This window comes from Conger conger, chromosome 13 (assembly GCF_963514075.1).
Source record: "Conger conger chromosome 13, fConCon1.1, whole genome shotgun sequence".
NCBI classification, from domain to species: Eukaryota; Metazoa; Chordata; class Actinopteri; order Anguilliformes; family Congridae; genus Conger; species Conger conger.
In genome coordinates, this window is record NC_083772.1 from 48,273,555 (window position 1) to 48,295,631 (window position 22,077).

The window sequence follows — 22,077 nt, forward strand, 5'->3', positions numbered from 1 at the left end:
TGCTTATAAATACAGAGCCAGCCTGCCTTTGAATACTAAATAGCATGTGAAATTATGGAATGTGTTAGATTTGTTGATGGAGGTAGGGTAAACTTCAATCAATGGACCTCAATGAATAGATTACTAGACAAGATGATATTAATGGCATTATTCTACTTATTTTTATGAACTCGAACTGTTGCTGTCTGAGGAGAGCTGCAAGGAGAGGGAGTTTGGGACAGAGAGGTAGGAGAGTTGACAGGAGGGGGGAAGTGCAAACACTTTTTTTTCAGTTGTATAGTTTAGTCAGCAAAATGCAGTATTTTACACCTCATAAGACCCATATATAATTTAGTTTGTGTCTTTGTCATGTGTCCTTTTTAGAAAACTGCCTAGACATAGCTTAGAAAAAAAAACAATGCAGAATGCTCATTTTTGGTGATATTGTCCTCAAATTTGAAAGGGGATTAATTATAGTGACTTGGCTCCATTGTGTTTCTAAGGGCATCAGCACAGCTACAATAATCTGTATCCAGTCAAATACAGAACATTGGTGAGAAAGTGAAATATTTTCCACTTTCACTGTGTTTGAGCTATATCTGGAGTAATTCTGACTCTTGGAAAGGGAACCTCAAAGGATTACCTTTCAGAAGAGAACAGGGTTATGCATGTAGTAAAAAGGGTTCAAGAATAGTAACCATTTTATTTTTCGTATGTAATTTTAAAGCTTGTGTCAAGAAAGGGAGCGATACTTAAGGGGTTAAGGAATTTACTTTCAAGCTGGTTTATCAAGTAATTATTCATGTCACTTCAATGCAACCTACAGTATGTTCTTGATCGGCCTAAGTAAATATTAGTCTCCTATACATTAGCAAGCTTACACAGCACTATTCAAGCAGCAACCCACACAACTAGCCTACAGCGTGTAGCCTACTACTCCTTTAGAGAGTTGCTGCATTATGCAAATCACATCGTATGTCCATTCCATTCGGTATGTTTACTGTACTAATTGAACGACAACGGCAATTCTAAATGTAAATTATCTTCAATGACGATACATTTATTGTCATTGTTTTCAGTATGTTAGTCTGCCGCAGATACCTTGGTTGGTTTGCTTTTTCAGACAAGGAAGACTGTCTCGCGGTCCAAAAGACTTTCCAAAAGACTTTCCTGACGTCAGGTCTGTGTCAGGACAACCCGTGCATCTCAGATTCCGTCACGAGCTCTAATAATAATCTCCATCATAAAATATGATCTAATAATGATCTAAGTTGTTACTGTTGCGGCAATAATACGTGTGTGAGTGTGTGTGAGAGTGTGATAACTAATGTTGCGTACATATATAATTTTAGAATTACATCGAATTATCTGTCGATCTCTCCATTATGACAACAATGAAACAATTTAAAATGTAATTAGACTACTGTAGCTTTCATTAAAGACACGAGGTCAGCGAAATAAAACAAAAGCACCATGCTCAATAATCCAGTTGGAATTCATAAATAACAGATCGTGGCCTCGCACAAAAAATATTTCTTACACAGGTATTGCCATACGGCAACACGAAAAAGTACTTCAAATTACAATTATAGCTTCCAAAAAAAGAATTATGCAAATTATGCAAACGAATATTTGGTGAATGTTTTCCCTGCATAGTTCCCTGCGAAATACTTAATTGGCTGAGAAACCTGGCAATCATCATCACTGTGGACGCGGGTGGACGTCAGAGCTGCTCTTTGACGTTACAGTTTGATTGGCCAGCTGTTCATAAACGCGTCATCGCGCTGCCCGCTGATCGGAGTGAGAAGCCGGTTTGCTGAACAGAGTTAAACTCGAGGCTCGAGAGGTGACTCCTGGTAATGAACTGCTCAAAAATAAATCGAAAAACTGGGACAAGTGCTGCGGCTCCATGAATAGACGTTCACGAATTGCCTTGGAATGTAAGATAACACCTTTGTGCATAACCGGAAGATTTTACGAACGTATTTTTAAATCCTGGTCAAGCGGAAGGCATGTTGGGCTGCATTTGACTGAGCTAAGTTGACTGGGGATAAATATTGATTCTGTATATTCGTTTAATTATTGTTCCTCTGTTTACTGGAGTTGTGAAGTCACGCAACGGCCGCAACGGTCTCCTCGTGTAACAGTTACAGTTGCGTAACGTTAAGGGTGGTGATTCACAGAGAATCTGAATAATATAATCATCTGTTGATATAACCGTGATTTAGAGCTGCGCTTAATCAGTTGACTCGAGTTTAAAGAAGGCTAACTATAAGGTCTCTCTCTCTCTCTCTCTCTCTCTCTCTCTCTCTCTCTCTCTCTCTCTCTCTCTCTCTCTCTCTCTCTCTCTCTCTCTCTCTCTCTCTCTCTCTCTCTCACACACACTCTCACACACTCACACACACACACAGTGACGCGGATAGTCACGCAGGACGTCTGGAGCCAGAGAAAAGGCTAAAATCCTTTCACAGAGAGGTAACACCGAGCTGCGGAGGTAAATATTTTGTGCCATTTGACGGGAAAAGTAAGTGAAGCTTGTCATTAAGCCCTGATAACTTCCCACAGACGGTTTGGAGGTCTGATAGCTTGTACCCCGATCAATCGCCCAAAGAAGAAATGCAAGCTGTCATTGGAGGTTGATTCCGACACCCGAAACTGGCCTTTCGCTGTGGTCTTACTGAAGAATTGAATATTCTCGGAGCACCCATTTGTCCGGACTGTCCGGTGCTACGTGCAGCCTATAGGCCTGTTTACTGTGTACACACATACTATGTATATTAAGAATAACCATGAATAATAGCCCAACTGAAAACTGCTTTGCAAGTGACACAATCTGTTACAAATACAACTTTGAAACACTAATAGACCTAAAGATTTCAAAAGACTGGGTGTTACTGGAGTCTGCATAACTGTTGTCTACCTTCGTTCATTTATTTCTCTCAGATTGAACATGTCACGTTTTTAATTGAACTGTATTGAAATTCGCCTTTACGAGTCGAATCTGGATCGATTCAACGCGGATTGTATTTCTCGAGCCTTTTAACAAGTCAGGTAAGAATAATGCAATTCGGTGCCTTCGTTGATAGCTTATCTTATTTTGTACCATGTAACTGGATTTCGAACTTTCGACGATCTGTTTGCGGTTTGTTATTTCACGATAATTTGCAAATATTTGGCGTTTCGACAATTTGACTTACAACAACTCTTATCGGACATATTAACTGGGCCCCACAATTATGCTTTTTAACGAGAACTCGCATCGCATCTTTTATGAATGATATAATATAGGCTAGTTAACATTTAAAGTGAATCCGTAAGGGCATGAGCCAGGCAGACGGGAGATTCCATGCAGCCGCACCCTGTTCAGCGCGAGATAGAGGAATTGTTTTCTTTTAGTGAGTGTTTCTAATTTCTGTAACTTGACCCTCTAATATTTTCACTGAAGTCTGACGTCCAAAACGCAAAACGGCATACCTATGAATTTATGGATACAAATTATCGTTTGGTCACGTGAAAATAAAATGGAAAGGGGACGATTAAAAAAACCAAAACATTTTTTTAGCTGTGGCCGTTAAGTTCTCGTCTGCATATGCATATACAACCGCGTGTGCATGCCTGGGTCATACAAAACGAGTAAGATTAGTACGTGAATACGACAGATGTCATGTAAAACCGGTTAAATATACATGTAAAATATTTAATACAACACTTATTGCCAAGTTAACAAAAAAAACTCTTTATTGTCTTTATCGCACAAATAATGCCCTAGTTTTTAAATAACTTCTTAACTCGCAGTTCTTTTCAGTTATCCCTTACATTTTCTCTTCCAGGCAACATGAATTATGTAAGTTTAACCGAATGTTTACCTGCTTCATTCAGTCATGCTTATGCAACCGGGCAGTCCTGGGAAAACTGACTTTTCCTAACTGCTGCCTGCAGAACTGTACTTTATCCATGTTTGCCTTGGTTTGAACGCACTTAGCCTGACACGGGTAGAGAAAGGTGTGCGCTGGCCTTTTCTGAGCTCATGTTATCTGCCTTTTACCGGAGGGCAAGGCTGGGCCCACGAACAGTACATTTAGCCGAAAGCAATTAACTTAAACTGGTATGTCATGGCTTTGGAGCCACACCTACAAGTGAGCTCTGCTACAGCTCTGTAATGGGCAATGGGATGTGATGTGATGTGATACTGTAGATCTGTAATGGGCTGGGATGTGCTGTGAAGTGATGCTGTAGATCTGTAATGGGCTGGGATGTGATGTGATGCTGTAGATCTGTAATGGGCTCGGATGTGATGTGATGCTGTAGATCTGTAATGGGCCAGGATGTGATGTGATGTGATGCTGTAGATCTGTAATGGGCTGGGATGTGATGTGATGCTGTAGATCTGTAATGGGCCTGGATGTGATGTGATGCTGTAGATCTGTAATGGGCCTGGATGTGATGTGATGCTGTAGATCTGTAATGGGCCTGGATGTGATGTGATGCTGTAGATCTGTAATGGGCTGGGATGTGAAGTGATGCTGTAGATCTGTAATGGGCCTGGATGTGATGTGATGCTGTAGATCTGTAATGGGCCTGGATGTGATGTGATGCTGTAGATCTGTAATGGGCCTGGATGTGATATGATGCTGTAGATCTGTAATGGGCCAGGATGTGATGTGATGTGATGTGATGCTGTAGATCTGTAATGGGCTGGGATGTGATATGATGCTGTATGTGATGGGCTGGGATGTGATGCTCTGATAATTGTCATTTTGAGATTTGTGTGTGATGTCACACAGGTTTCTCACAGCCAGACAAGTCAGGGATGAGACTTGTGTTGTGCACGCGCACTCTCACTCTCACTCACACTCACGCACACTCACACTCGCTCACTCCCTTCTGCTCTTGTGGAGAGACTGCGCAGAAAGAGTGGAATTTATACCACATGTACCAGGCATCCCAGGAATGCACATCTGAGACCGAGAGAGACGAGACGGAGAATGGAGAGAGAGAGAGAGAGGGAGGGAGGGGGGGAATGGGGAAGGAGAGTCAGCGAATGAGAGGAAGCAAGTGAGAGAGAAAGGAAGAGGGAGGTAAAGAGAAGAAGAGTAGTGCGTAACTGGCTGTGTGTCTGTGTGTGTGCGTCATGGTCGCCCTGCTTTCTCTCCCAACAGGTCTGCCTCAGTGCCCTGCTCTGCACCAGTCATTGGCTACCCAGTGTGAGACGGAGCATGCTCATTGGCTACCCAGTGTGAGGTGGAGCGGGTTTATTGGCTGACCTGCAGCAGTTCTTCACTGGCAAGCTTTATGTCCATGTGTCTTGCTAAAGCTGCCAGCTGAAGAACTGCTGTGGCTGCCACTGTCCATCCCCCAGAGGGAGAGAGAGAAGAGCAGAGACCACAGGCCAGCTTTTGCTTCTCAACCTCAGCATTGGATACATGTCGACATGTATACAATATCCTACTGCTATACACTGAGGAGTCAATTATGACCACTCTCATTGATTATCTTGTAAGAACAGCACATGTCAAGGTCTGGTATGTATTCAACGGTAAGTGTTGGTTCCGTTGGTTCTCATAGTCGATGTGTTGGATGCAGAAGAAACAGACACGCGTAAAGACCTGAGTGGCTTTGAAAAGGGCTAAATCTTTATGGCTAGACGACTGGGTCATTGCATCTCTGAAGCGGTACGGCTTGCTTCTGGTCAGCAGTGGTGAGTACCTACCAACAGTGGTCTGTAGCATAGTGTTTAAGGTAAATGGCACACGCAAGGTCAGTGGTTCTAATCCCGGTGTAGCCACAATAAGATCTGCACAGCTGTTGGGCCCTTGAGCAAGGCCCATAACCCTGCATTGCTCCAGGGGAGGATTGTCTCCTGCTTAGTCTAATCAACTCTACGTCGCTCTGGATAAGAGCGTCTGCCAAATGCCATTAATGTAATGTAATGTCTGTGGAGGGTCAAATCACAAATCAGTGAGAGGGTGTTGGGTGCCCATGGCTCATCGAAGCACAAGGTCAACGAAGGCTATCCCCTCTGGTCCAAACCGACCGAAGGGATACTGTAGCACAAGTCACAGAAAATGTAAATGTTAGTTTCTGGAACAACTCACAGTGCATTATTAAACTATATTGTAATTGTGGTTCCGTGACAGATCTACTGTGCATAACAAGCCATGGGAGCTTTCAAGCTGTGTGTATGAATGAAGATGTGCTATGGATGGCTATTACAAGTCTGCCTGATAGAGAAAGTGCAGGATTGCCCAACAGATGTGCAGCACCAAACTGGTCGATTATATGCAGACCCACTCAAATACTAACATAGTATGTTGCATATTAAGCAACATTTAATTTGCAAAGAACATGAGCAATCAAAAAAAGGTTGGCCGTGTCTGAAATTGCTGACTGACTAGTGTGTAAATCAAGTGCATAAGTTAACGGTAATGTGATGAAGTGCATCCCAAACTCAAGTACAAAACTTGCACTTCAAATTCACCTATCTAGCTAAAAACAATGCAGCAGTTAATAAGGGCATACAACTACCTGACGTCACTGACTGGAAACAGAATGTTAGTCGTGAATATCTGGGACAATGGCCCATCATTTATGTATGTGCCATTGTACTTTGGGATTTGTAATTTCAAAAATCACGTGGTTAAAGTGCACATTGCCAGATTTTAATAAAGAGCATTTTTATACATTTTGGTTTCACCATGTAGACATTACAGTAGTGTTTACATTCCATTATTGGCATTTGGTAGACGCTCTTATCCAGAGCGACGTACAGTTGATTAGACTAAGCAGGAGACAATCCTCTCCTGGAGCAATTCAGGGTTAAGGGCCTGCTCAAGGGTGGGGATCAAACCATCAACCCTGCGTGTCCCAGTCATGTATCTTAACCACTACACTACAGTCCACCCCAGTCGAATAGAATAACTTTATTGTCATTGCACAGTACAGAGCAACGAAATTACAGTTGACAGTTTCATCCTGTCCAAGAAACATACAGAGGCCATTTCGTGGCCAACATGGGGAGGGAGACAGAAGCAGGAGAACTATCATTAGATAAGAAAGAAACAATGGGGGGGAGATGAGGGAAAAAAATACAACTCCCCAAACTGGGCTCCTTTAGGGGGGCCCAGTGTGGGATTAGGAAAAAAAAACCTCGGCACATAAGCAAACAATTAAACATCACAAGGCTGTCACAGCTCAGACACTACCACTTAACCACTACACTACAGTCCACCCCAGTCATGTACCTTAGCCACTAGGCTACAGGCCGCCCCAGTCATGTACCTTAACCGCTACGCTACAGGCCGCCCCAGTCATGTACCTTAACCACTGCGTTACAGGCCGCCCCAGTCATGTACCTTAACCACTATGCTACAGGCTGTCCCAGTCATGTACCTTAACCACTATGCTACAGGCCACCCCAGTCATGTACCTTAGCCACTAGGCTACAGGCCGCCCCAGTCATGTACCTTAACCACTACGCTACAGGCCGTCCCAATCATGTACCTTAACCACTACGCTACAGGCCACCCCAGTCATGTACCTTAACCACTACGCTACAGGCCACCCCAGTCATGTACCTTAACCACTACGCTACAGGCCGTCCCAATCATGTACCTTAGCCACTACACTACAGGCCTCCCCAGTCATGTACCTTAACCACTACGCTACAGTCCACCCCAGTCATGTACCTTAACCACTACGCTACAGTCCACCCCAGTCATGTACCTTAACCACTACGCTACAGGCCACCCCAGTCATGTACCTTAACCACTACGCTACAGGCCGTCCCAATCATGTACCTTAGCCACTACACTACAGGCCTCCCCAGTCATGTACCTTAACCACTACGCTACAGTCCACCCCAGTCATGTACCTTAACCACTACGCTACAGGCCACCCCAGTCATGTACCTTAACCACTACGCTACAGGCCGTCCCAATCATGTACCTTAGCCACTACACTACAGGCCTCCCCAGTCATGTACCTTAACCACTACGCTACAGTCCACCCCAGTCATGTACCTTAACCACTACGCTACAGGCCACCCCAGTCATGTACCTTAACCACTACGCTACAGGCCGCCCTGTTACATTTTTAAGTTTCATCTGTCCACAAGACTTTTCTCCAGAACTGTGCAGTGCAGCCACTGTTATGAAGTCTTCTGAGGACAGCGGTCATTGACACCTCCACACCTGACACCTGAAGAGTATTTCTGATTTGTCAGACAGGTGTTTGTGAATTTTTCTTTAATATGGAGATAATTCTTCTGTCATCAGCTGTGGAGGTCCCTTTGCAATTAGTAAGCTCAACTAAGCTCACCTAAGCTCACCAGCGCTTGCTTTCTTTTTAATTACGTTCCAAACGGTTGATTTTGGTAAGCTTAAGGTTTGGCCGATGTCTCTAACCATTTTATTCTTATTGGTTTCATAATGGCTTATTTGACTCTCATATGGACAACTTTGGTCCTCATGTTGATAAACCACAATAAGAGTTTCCAAAGGTGATCGAAAGACTTGGTGCTGAGAGCTCTCTTATACCTGCATTAAGGAGGCAATAAAATACACCTGAGCAATTACAAACACCTGTGAAGCCATGTGTCCCAAATGTTATGAACTATGTAAAGACACCGCTGTAATTTCTATATGGTGAAACCAAAATGTATAAAAAACCCTTTAATAAAATTAGAGAACATGCACTTCAACCATGTTAAATGTTAATTATGTGATTCCAAATCTATAATTCTGGTAAATCAAGAGATTATGCACCTTTTTTCCAAACAATATGGAGGGCGCTGTATGTTCATCACAAATTTGTATAATTAATTTTTTTTTTTTCCTGTTATAGCTAGCTACCTAACTATCTAACTAACTACCTAACTTAACTCACTTCAGATGTCTGTCTTCTGCTGCTAAAACCTGCACCAGTGATTTTGATAGTTCCAGGAAATATTACATAATTAATTAGATCTTTTTATTAGCAAAATGTAAAATTCAGAAATCAAAATTTAGCAGAAATAAACCATAATTTACCACTTTTGAAATTAAGCAGTACATCAAAACAATTTTCACATCGAACAACACAAAAGCTGCTAAAATTGTAAAATGATATACTGTTTATAAGATATTTTTGTCATTTCATCCCCTTGCTATGCTTTGTAATGTTATTGTTCATGTTTTTTCTTCACAATAAAAAAAATTATATACAGTCAGGTCCATAAATATTGCGACATCGACACAATTATCATCTTTTTGGCTCTATACACCACCACAATGGATTTGAAACGAACAAGATGTGCTTTAACTACAGACTTTCAGCTTTAATTTGAGGGTATTTACATCCAAATCAGGTGAACAGTGTAGGAATTACAACAGTTTGTATATGTGCCTCCCACATTTTAAGGGACCAAAAGTAATGGGACAAACTAACAATCATAAATCAAACTTTCACTTTTTAATACTTGGTTGCAAATCAATCCATCCATCATCACCCGCTTATCCGGAGTCAGGTCGCGGTGGCAGTAGGCAAAGCCGGGTATTCCAGGCGTCCCTCTCCCTAGCAACGCATTCTAGCTCCACCTGGGGGATCCCGAGGCATTTCCAGGCCAGGAGAGATATATAATCTCTCCAGTGGGCTCTGGGTCTCCCTCGGGGTCTCCGCCCAGTTGGACGAGCCCAGAAAACCTCCAAAGGGAGGCGCCCAGGAGGCATCCTGATCAGATGCCCGAACCACCTCAATTGGCTCCTTTCGACGTGAAGGAGCAGCGGCTCTACTCCGAGCTCCCTCCGGATGTCCGAGCTCCTCATCCTATCTCTAAGGCTGAGCTCGGCAACTCTATGGAGGAGGCTCATTTCGGCCGCTTGTATACGCGATGACACTACCCAAAGCTCAGGACCATAGGTGAGGGTTGGGACGTAGATCGACCAGTAAATCGAGAGCTTCGCTTTCCGGCTCAGCTCCCTCTTCACTACGACGGTTCGGTGCAACGCCTGCATTACTGCTGACGCGGCACCGATCCACCTGTCGATCTCACGCTCCCTTCTACCCTCACTCGTAAAACAAGACCCCAAGATACTTGAACTCCTTCACTTGGGGCAAAGACTCGTTCCCAACCCGGAGGGAGCAATCCACCGTTTTCCGGCAGAGAACCATGGCCTCGGACTTGGAGGTGCTGACTCTCATCCCGGCCGCTTCACACTCAAACCGCTCCAGTGCGTGCTGAAGGTCATGGTCCGATGAAGCCAGCAGAATCACATCATCCGCAAAAAGCAGAGATGCAATTCTGAGGTCACCAAACCGGACACTTTCCTCACCTCGGCTGTGCCTTGAGATCCGGTCCATGAATACCACAAACAGGACCGGTGACAAGGGGCAACCTTGGCGGAGTCGAACACCCACAGAAAACGTGCTTGACTTTGTGCTGAGAATGCGGACACAGCTCTCACTTTGGTTATACAGGGACCGGATGGCTCGTAACAACGGCCCCGGTACCCTATACTCCTGCAGTACACCTCACAGGGTTCCCCGGGGGACACAAAGCACATGTGGACTGGATGGGCAAACTCCCATGACCCCACCAGCAACCCTGCCAAGGTAAAGAGCTGGTCCACTGTTCCACGACCAGGACGGAAGCCACATTGCTCCTCCTGAATCCGAGGTTCCCGAGCCTCCTTTCCAGCACCCTAGAGTAAGCTTTCCCAGGGAGGCTGAGGAGTGTGATACCCCGATAATTGGAGCACACCCTCCGGTCCCCCTTCTTGAAAATGGGGACCACCACCCCGCTATGCCACTCTGCAGGTACTGTCCCCGACCTCCACGCGACACTGAACAGGCGTGTCAGCCAAGACAGCTCAACAATGTCCAGAGCCTTCAGCATCTCAGGGCGAATTTCATCTACACCCGGCGACTTGCCACTGAGGAGCTTTTTGACTACCTCAGCAACTTCCGCCAGGGATATAGGTGCCGATTCCCCCGAGTCTTCAGGCTGAGACAAGCCCTGCTTTCCCTTTCTGAGTCGTCGGATGGTTTGCCAGAACTTCCTTGAGGCCAACCGAAAGTCCTTCTGCATAGCTTCCCCGAACTCCTCCTATACCCGGGTTTTTGCTTCGGTGACTGCTGAAGCCGCAGCCCTTCTGGCCACCCGGTACCTGTCTGCTGCTTCAGGGGACCCCCGGGCCAGCCAAGCCCGAAAGGCCTCCTTCTTCAGCTTGACGACCTCCCTCACCGCTGGTGTCCACCAGCGGGTTCTTGGGTTGCCACCCCAACAGGCACGATGACCTTCTGGCCACAGCTCCTGCTTGCCGCCTCTGCAATGGAGGCTTTGAACATGGCCCACTTGGACTCCATGTCCCCAGCTTCCCCCGGGATGCGTGAGAAGTTCCTCCGGAGGTGGGAGTTGAAGACCTCATGAACAGGGGCCTCCGCCAGACGTTCCCAGTTCACCCTCACTGCACGTTTGGGTTTACCGGGTCTGTCTGGACCAAGTACACTTATGAGCTATCCTATGCTCGAACATGGTGTTTGTTATCGACGATCCATGACCAGCACAGAAGTCCAATAACAAAACACCGCTTGGGTTCAGATCAGGCAGGCCATTCCTCCCAATCACCCCCCTCCAGGTTTCTCCGTCATTGCCCACGTGAGCGTTGAAGTCGCCCAGCAGAACTATGGAGTCTCTGGGTGGCACCCTTTCCAGGATGCCGCCCAGTGACTCCAAGAAGGCCGGATACTCTGAACTGCCGTTTGGTGCATAAGCACAAATGACAGTCAGAGCTTTCCCCCCATGGGACACGTAGTCGCAGAGAGGCGACCCTCTCATTCCCCGGGTGGAACTCAGTGGCGCTCAGCCGGTGGCTTGTGAGTATCCCCACACCCGCCCGCGCCTCTCACCTTGAGCAACTCCAGAAAAGAACAGAGTCCAGCCCCTCTCCAGGAGTTTGGTTCCGGAACCAGTACTGTGCGTGGTGGTGAGCCGAACTATATCTAGTTGGTACCGCTCCGCCTCCCGCACTAGCTCCAGTTCCTTCCCCACCAGAGAGGTGACGTTTCACGTCCTCAGAACCAGTCTGCGACGCCGAGGATCAGCACGCCCGGATCCCCGCCTTTGCCCACTGCCTGTTGGGCAAAGCACCCGACTCCGATGCCGACCCCTGCAGGTGGTGAGCCCACAGGGCGGCGACCCCACGTGACCAGTTCGGGCTGTGCCCGGCCGGGTCCCATGGGATAAGGCCCGGCCACCAGACGCTCGCCGACGAGCTCCCCTCCCGGGTCTGGCTCCAGCAGGGGCCCCGGTTTCCCTTTTCCGGGCGAGGTAACTGGGTCATTGTGTGGCCGTATCATGGAGTCTTTGAATCGCTCTTAGTCTAGCCCCTTCCCCGGGACCAATTTGCCTTGGGAGACCCTACTGGGGGCTAACAGTGCCCCTGACAACCTAGCTCCCAGGATCACTGGGACACACAAACCCCTCCACCACGTTAAAGTGGCAATTCCTCGGAGGGGGGTTGCAAATCCTTTGCAGTCAATTACAGCCTGAAGTCTGGAACGCGTAGGCATCACCAGACATTGGGTTTCATCCCTGGTGATGCTCTGCCAGGCCTCTACTGCAACTGTCTTCAGTTCCTGCTTGTTCTTGGGGCATTTTCTCTTCAGTTTTGTCTTCAGCAAGTGAAATGCATGTTCAATCGGATTCAGGTCAGGTGATTGACTTGGCCATTGCATAACATTCCACTTCTTTGCCTTAAACTCTTTGGTTGCTTTCGCAGTATGCTTCCGGTCATTGTCCATCTGCACTGTGAAGCGCCGTCCAATGAGTTCTGAAGCATTTGGCTGAATATGAGCAGGTAATATTGCCCAAAACACTTCAGAATTCATCCTGCTGCTTTTGTCAGCAGTCACATCATCAATAAATACAAGGGAACCAGTTCCATTGGCAGCCATACATGCCCACGCCATGACACTACCACCACCATGCTTCACTGATGAGGTGGTATGTTTTGGATCATGAGCAGTTCCTGTCCTTCTCCATACTCTTCTCTTCCCATCATTCTGGTACAAGCTGATCTTTGTCTCATCCGTCCATAGGATGTTGTTCCAGAATTGTAAAGGCTTTTTTAGATGTTGTTTGGCAAACTCTAATCTGGTCTTCCTGTTTTTGAGGCTCACCAATGGTTTACATCTTGTGGTGAACCCTCTGTATTCACTCTGGTTAAGTCTTCTCTTGATTGTTGACTTTGACACACATACACCTACCACCTGGAGAGTGTTCTTGATCTGGCCAACTGTTGTGAAGGGGTTTTTCGTCACCAGGGAAATAATTCTTCTGTCATCCACCACAGTTGTTTTCCGTGGTCTTCCGGGTCTTTTGGTGTTGCTGAGCTCACCGGTGCGTTCTTTCTTTTTAAGAATGTTCCAAACAGTTGATTTGGCCATATCTAATGTTTTTGCTCTCTCTCTGATGGGTTTGTTTGGATTTTTCAGCCTAATGACGGCTTGCTTCACTGATAGTGACAGCTCTTTGGATCTCATATTGAGAGTTGACAGCAACAGATTCCAAATGCAAATAGCACACTTGAAGTGAACACTAGACCTTGTATCTGCTCCTTGTAAATGAGATAATGAGGGAATAACACACCCCTTGGCCATGGAACAGCCTAGCAGCCAATTGTCCACATATAGAAACTGTTGTAATTCCTACACCGTTCACCTGATTTGGATGTAAATACCCTCAAATTAAAGCTGAAAGTATGTAGTTAAAGCACATCTTGTTTGTTTCAAATCCATTGTCGTCGTGTATAGAGCCAAAAAGATGATAATTGTGTCGATGTCCCAATATTTATGGACCTGACTGTATATTACATTACATTACATTACATTATTGGCATTTGGCAGACGCTCTTATCCAGAGCGACGTACAACAAAGTGCATACCCATAACCAGGGATAAGTTCGCTGAAAGACCCTAGAGGGAAGTACAATTTCAATTGCTACCTGTACAAAGAAACAAACAGAGCAAAAGTGACCAAACTTAACTATCCAAACACTGCTTACCTAGCCAACTAAAAATACCGATAAACAAAGCAAGTCAGAGACAACAATTAAGGTTCACAGAGAGGTAGGGGGGATGGGGAGAGGTGCTGCTTGAAGAGTTGTGTCTTCAGCTTGCACTTGAAGGTGGGGAGAGATTCTACAGTTCTGACCTCAACAGGGAGTTCGTTCCACATCCGTGGAGCCAGAACAGACCGTAGTCATGAGCGTGAGGTGGAGGTTCGGAGAGGGGGAGGTGCCAAGCGCCTGTGGAGGCTGAACGAAGAGGTCTGTCAGGGGTGTAGGGTCTGATGATTTTTTGTAGATAAGCTCAGGGGTCTGATGGCGGACACTGGGAGGCCAGCCAAGAGGGAATTGCAGTAGTCCAGGTGGGATAGAACCATCGCTTGGACCAGGAGCTGGGTCGAGTAGGGGGTGAGAAAGGGGTGGATTCTCCGTATGTTGTATAGGAAGAACCTGCATGACCGGGTCATCGCCGCAATGTTATCGGAAAGGGACAGTCTGCTGTCCATCACCACGCCGAGGTTCCTTGCACTGGGTGACGGCGTGAGTGTGGTATCCCCGAGGGAAATGGAGAGATCCAGATGAGGAGAAAAAAAAAAATGGCCCTTGTCCTTATCTTTGTTGTACAGGTAGCAGTTGAAATTGTACTTCCCTCTAGGGTCTTTCAGCGAACTTATCCCTGGTTATGGGTATGCATTTTGTTGTACGTCGCTCTGGATAAGAGCGTCTGCCAAATGCCAATAATGTAATGTAATGTAATGAGAGGTATTAGCAGGGATGAATATCATTTCAGTCTTGCCTGAGTTGAGCTTTAGATGGTGGTTCTCCATCCAGCTCTGGATGTCCCTCAGGCAAGCAGAGATACGGGCTGAAACCTGCGTATCAGACGGCGGGAACGAGATGAAGAGTTGGGTATCGTCCGCATAGCAGTGGTAGGATAGCCCGTGTGCAGTGATCACAGGGCCAAGGGAGCAAGTGTAAAGAGAAAAAAGAAGCGGGCCTAGGACTGAGCCCTGGGGAACTCCTGTGGCGAGGGGCCGAGGTGTCAATACCGAACCAGCCCAGGCAACCTGGAAGGAGCGACCAGAGAGGTAGGACTCAATCCAGTCCAGGGCTGTGCCACAGATGCCCGTTGGCCCGATCTGAAGCGAGACTGATGGGGGGCTAGCAGGTTGTTGTTAGAAAGTAATGTATATACTCAGTGATCACTTTTAGGCAGACCTGTACATCAGTTTGTTAATGCAAATATTTAATCAGCCAATCATGTGGCAGCAAGTAAATGCATAGAAGCATGCATGTACTCAAGAGGTTCAGCTGTTTTCCAGACCAGAAGGTCAGAATCGGGAAGAAATGTGCATGCTATGACTTCCAGGGGCCTGTGACCGCTCGACATCAGCAGATTCTAGATCTCTCTTTTTAGGTTGTCCAACAAGCAATACTGAAACCTTTGAATATTTGCATAATACCTCTACAGTTGATGACCAAAACATTCTTGTCATAATGAATTAAAAACCCCAAACATCTACTCTTCACAGAATACTTCACAAATGGATCAACAGAGCTGTACTGCAAGATGCATCCCACTCTTTAGGTGCGTAAAAAGGACGGCCAGGTTACAGTTTGCAAACTAGTATCAAAACAAGCCTGCAGCTTTTTGGAAAAGATTTTGGATGGATTAGACCAAGGTTGACTTGTATCAGACTGAAAATTTGGAGGCTAAAGGGAACTGCCCAAGGACCAAAGCACCCCCCTCATATGTTTGAATCCCACACGGATTACCTGTGTATATGGATGTAAATACCCTCAATCTAAAGGTGGCTATCTGCATTTTAACCTAATTAATTGCTTAATTTCAAATCCAATTTGCTGGAGTACATATCCAAAAGAACAGAAATTGTATGTTGTTTGTATAATTTAAAAGTATTTGATGAATGCCCCCAATAGACTGTCAGAGACTAGGTTTTTGGCCTTGGTAAGCAAATGTGGTCTGAATTGGGAACAGATTGGGCTATAGTTCGGGCACAAATGAAATGAGCAATCACAGCTTCCATCTTGCATGTTTACAGTGTGAGACACAGCTGTGACTTTCTGCTGATGTGGTGACCAACTCCTCAGGAAACCCAAGACATGACACGTCACAGCAGGTCTAATCAGTGACAATTTATTTACCAGTGTACACAGGGAGAGCAGTCCAAGAGGACTAAAGAAACATGATGATATATCCATCTTTATTGCCAATCCTAGAGTACATAATATTTACAGACAGCGACGCCCATAGAAATAAACGGAGAGCACATCAGAACCAGGAAGTATAATAATATTTTCGCTCAATAGAACATGCGCAGTCTTTCTTTGCTCACATGCCTAATCACGCAACGAGGGAAGAGCGAGACAGTTATGTCAAAGCCAACCCTCCTTTTCCACGGGTGATAAAAAAAACAAGTAAGTTTGAATATGGCTGGGATTGACAACTGTACATTTATGCATGTGGGGGAAACACGCATTCACAGATTGCGATCGCCAACTCATGGCAATGCATGCGCAACATCAGCTGATTATAGATAACGTGTATAGAGATGGCAAAGCGCGTAAATGCATTTTGCTATAGGCCATGCTGTTCGTGTAATGGCATTGGCAAATACAATAACTAGGTTAGGAACACGTCACAGCCATATTTAACTTCATATGTCAAGCCTCGTTACTATGCGAAACGTTACTATTAGCGTACCATTTTATTAAACAATTAGCTCAGCTATGAAGGGAAAATAATACCGTATAGCATCACATGATGCCCTGGATTTACCTTAAAAGCCGTATCACGAGTACGGACTTTCTAATAACAAATATACCAACACGAGGTTAATGGGATAATTGATTTTGGGTAGTTGATGCTGCCATATTATTTAGGCCTACCTATCAGGATGTTGAATAATTATATTTACAAGAACAGTCCAATCAACAATTCATTGTCAGTTTTATTTGGTATAGCCTAATTTTTTTTTTTTCCAGTGCACTCTTCTTTAGTTCTTCATAAGTAGGAAAAAAAATCCCTTTTTATTAATAGTGACATGCCAGAAATGAGCCTACACGTTTCATTTTAGCCTATTATTCTATAATTCCGTGGGATGTTGTCAGGGGAAAATATGGACTAATATAGACTAATTGCGAAAGCAAACAACATAAATTGGGCGAATGCTGTTTTTCTTTCGGCATAATTTTCATTGCCAATGATCACCAACATATCCCACAATCTTCATCTTAATTATAACGGTTTTAACTTCCGGCATGTAATTAATCTGTCTTTAATTTGAAGCTTATGCGACTGATTTAAAACTGAGGAATCATTCAATGTATATAGCCTATTTGAAATACGTTCTTTAACAATGCAATGTTTATAAACAAACACATGCAATAAATGTAATGATGACATGTAGAAATTATGTTTAATTTCAATGTACAATTAATGTATATAATTTCAATTACAATAGCATATTAACCATATACGTTCTTGTAACTTTCAGCCAGACTTTTATTACATTTTTTGACAATATGACGTAGGGCAAAAAAAATAAAAATCATTTTTCTGTGTGATATGGAAAAAAAAGATTTCACATCGGAAAAATGAAGAATGCTTTTTCTTTTTAATATAATGCCAGGAATGAGATGCGTAGAAGTATTTTTATTATGCCCTTATTTCCGGTGCTGGGGTTGAGAAGCGAAAGCTGGCCCCTTGGTCACGCCCATTACAATGTATCCACCAATTACTACCCTCCACGCGGGCAAGCACTCGCCTCTAAGCACAGTGATCCGCTGATAGGGTGTCCACCCCACCCGTCCCCCTGCCCAGGCTCCAGTGACTTCATGCCCAAGGCCTTGACGTCCCATCGCCTATCTGCATTTCATTACTGATTATAAGCCCTAGCAAAACCTTTATTTAAACAGAAACGGTGGCGCGCTGAACATCCTGTTGCAAACCTTGGGCGGACTGACAGACATAGTATGGTTTCCTCCAATGGCGTCTGAGAAGCACAGGCCTACATCATTATCGATTCTGGCTACACCCCCGACACACCCACCAAATGGGAGCAAACATACCACAAAACCTGTTGTAAAACGTTGCACACCGTTGGGAAAAAACGTATCGTTCAACATAGAAACCGTAGCAAGTCTTAGCAAAACCTTTTCAGAACATGTCTCCTATCTCTGGCAGCACGTGGTTCTGAATGGACAGCGGTCCTGCGTCCGGGCTGATTTATAATGCCAAAGCACGAGAGACTTTTGGATCGAAATACTGCAGTCAATAATGCGTTTTATTAGAATTCAATTAACATATAGGTACATCATATGATGAACTAGTATTGTGCTTTGAACATGTAACGTAGCCTATTACATTTACATTGTATATGCTCCCATACACGGAATTGACACCAAGCTGAGTATAAACACAAACATAACCTACAATTCACATTTCTCCAGAGAAATAAACCTGCTTCATTTATACTCACTCTTGTTTGTTATTCTCCTCAGACAGGAAATATAGTTACGCCATATCTTACTTATCTGATTAACTTCCCTAGTAAGTAGAATTTCTACTGGTGAGGTTTGAGCTCACTCGCTGTGTTCCTAAGTCTGGGGTATTTGTTCATAGTTTTTGTTTTGGTAAAGGGTCCATGTGACAGTGTCTCCGCTAACAGAATCATACAAATGAAATGGAATTGAATCAGTTTAATAAAATACAGATTTCCTGTCATTTTCATCAGGGCCGTCTTCCTCGTCCCATAACGTCATTTTCGAATCCGTATTCGGACCATTATGTATTATTTTACGAATTAAGGAACGCTTACTCATGAATCGCGGCCTGTTTCTCTGCAACGTTTAGATCCGGCTGTGACACTATAACAGCTCACGACGACGCACCTGCGTCATAATTCCGATTTCGAACGAACAGAGGTTTATATTTAAAATGCGTTTCCACTAGCTGCTCGTTCATTACTGCGCTCTTTGATATACCTACAGGTTGTGTTAGTTTTTCATCTAAGTGAATTTATAAAATATACTTTCCTTTTTAAATCGGACTGCGCCGCTAACAGCCAACAAGCCTTGGCGTTGGCTGCTCTTAATTGCGCTGCTTAATTTAAAGGTACCACAATTCGTTGTGTATCCCAATCTGATTCGCACCGACGATTATGACGGTAAGAGTAAATGCTGTATAGATCCAGTGTTGCTTTACAAGCACGTATCTAGGGAAGCATTTAAGTACATATTTTGGCTTTCTTGTCATATTTTTGTGACTATAGGAAGCTATTCTCATTATTTCAGTATTTCTCAAGCTACATTTACAATGATGTCAAGACATAACAGTGAGAAACGTGTAACAAATGATCAATTACATATGGTTATTTTTTTATTTTGGGAGTGTTGTTTCTGCAGTGTGATTTGGGGAATGTTATCTCGTCCCTGCAGTGTGATTTGGGAGTGTTATCTTGTGTCTGCAGTGTGATTTGGGAGTGCTATCTTGTCTCTGCAGTGTAATTTGGGAAGTGTTGTTTCTGCAGTTTTATTTGGGGAGTGTTATCTTGTCTCTACAGTGTGATTTGGGGAATGTTGTTTCTGCAGTGTGATTTGGGAGTGTTATCTAATCAGAGTGATTCTGTTCTTTTCTCAGTGCTCTTTCAACCAGATGGCCAGCTTGTGAAAGACCAGAGCATATCATACAGGAAAGTGTAGGAAGTGTAAGCTACACTGCACACCTGTGTTAATCATATTTCAATATGTTTATTCAGTATTTTTTGGAAACTCATGCAGTTTGCTGGCAATTTTCAACAACGCATGGTCAAAGTGTAAATTCAAATATCAAGGAACTTCATAAATAACTTGAGGAAATGACATGTTTCAGTTCACTGTGACTGCAGCAAAATATTTAAAGTTGGGACCTTTCAATAAGTATAATACATAATGCCGTTCTTTCAAACATACAGTAAGTATAGGTATGTTTTGGTGGAAACACAAGGAAAAGCATGGCATGAGTGTGATGTTCCTGGGTTTTGTCTGTTAGTTTAAATTGTTATTCTTGTAAATTTATTATTTTTCATTATCATATCTGTTTTCTGGTTTCCCACAGTTCCTTATTTTCTCTTACTTCCTGCTTTTGCTCCATTCATGTTTGTAGATAGCACTAATCTGCTACTAACAACTAACATAGATTTTATACAGTACTAACTATATGAACACACTAATTGTCTGTCTAACTAACTAACTAACAGTCACTAGTTTTGGGTAATTATAATTTAATCACTTAAACTAACAGACTAACTTTATCTCTATTTATACTGGTCTATAACTCCGCCTCTGTTCTCTCTCTAAATTGCCTGCCTTAATTCAGCGAAGTATTTGCACCTGCTCTCACTATCACGACATTCCTTAACTGTGCAATTGTCTACTCCCTAGATCGGAGCCCTTTGTATTACATGTGTGTCTTTGTGAATCCAGTCCGCATCTTTGTGCATTCCCTTGTTATTGTATAATTGCCTTTTCATGTTTCTCACCTGATGTATATTTGTTAGATCATCCTCACTCCCATGCCCCACCTAGTTTGTCATATCCCTCAGTGTATTTAAACCCCATTTTAAATAGTTTCCATTGTCAGAACATTGATCTACAGTACTGTGCAAAAGTCTTAGGCACCTGTATACCATTCTGTACAGATAAGATTCTTTCAAAAAGAATTCACTGAAAGGTCCTAAATAAACGTACTATACATTTTACATTACATTTTAGTAATTTGGCAGAATAGTTAAAAACTGAATCAAATCAATATTTTTTGTGACCACCCTTTGGCGTTAAAATGGCATCACTTCTCAACGCTGTACTGCAGTTCTATAAGACAATCAGCAGGGAGAAGCATGTTGGAGAACTTGCCACAGTTCTTCTGCAGACTTTGGTTGGATCCTTGCTTCTGATCTCAGACAGCCCTGATCAAATTTTTATGTAAAAAGTAGCCAATTGCTTACAGTAATATGTCACTAAAAAAAAAAAAAAATTTTAATTAAAAAATTAAAAATGTCTGTAAAATGTAATCTTTTGGAAATCTCAAATGTGTGCTTTTATACCATCATGAGTTACATCATCTATCCTCAATGCTTGTGCAATGGCTCTACTCCGTGCTCATTTTGGCCGCTTGTATCCGCGATCTCATTCTTTCGGTCACTACCCAAAACTTGTGACCATAGGTAAGGGTTGGGGCGTAGATCAACTGGTAAATCGAGAGCTTCGTCTTCCGGATCCTCTTCACCACGACGGTCCAGCACAACGCCTGCATTACTGCAGACGCTGCACCGATCCACCCCCCAGCAACCCCGCCAAGGTATAGAGATGGTCCACTGTTCCACAACCAGAATGGAAGCCACATTGCTCCTCCTGAATCCGAGGTTAGACCATCGGTCAGCGCCTCCTTTCCAGCACCCTAAAGTAAACTTTTCCAGGGAGGCTGAGAAGTGTGATACCCCAATAATTGGAGCACACCCTCCGGTCCCCCTTCTTGAAAATGGGGACCACCACCCCGGTCTGCCACTCTGCAGGTACTGTCCCCGACCTCCACGCGACACTGAAGAGGCGTGTCAGCCAAGACAGCCCAACAATGTCCAGAGCCTTCTGCATGTCAGGGCGAATCTGATCCACACCCAGCAACTTGGCGCTGAGGAGATTTTTGACTACCTCAGCAACTTCCGCCAGGGATATAGGTGCAGATTCCCCAGAGTCTTCGGGCTCTGCCTCTTCCACAGAGGACGTGTTGTTCGGGTTCAGGAGCTCCTCGAAGTGCTCTTTCCACCACCCGACAACATCCCCAGTCCGGGTCAGCAGTTCTCCTCCCCTGCTGAAAATAGCCTGAGACAAGTCCTGCTTTCCCTTTCTCGTCGGATGGTTTGCCAGAACTTCCTCGAGGCCAACCGAAAGTCCTTCTCCATAGCCTCCCTGAACTCCTCCCATACCCAGGGTTTTGATTCAGCGGCTTCCGAAGCCGCAGCCCTTCTGGCCACCCGGTACCTGTCTGCTGGTTCAG

At 44.4% G+C, this 22,077-nt stretch overlaps 1 long non-coding RNA gene across 1 annotated transcript; it reads left to right on the forward strand.

Moving 5' to 3' along the window:
* Positions 1–1,783: 1,783 nt before the first annotated feature.
* LOC133108703 (uncharacterized) lies at positions 1,784–4,951 on the forward strand. The gene is made up of 3 exons (XR_009704692.1): positions 1,784–1,919; positions 2,391–2,473; positions 2,545–4,951. It is a non-coding gene; the product is annotated as an uncharacterized LOC133108703 (long non-coding RNA).
* Positions 4,952–22,077: the final 17,126 nt, after the last annotated feature.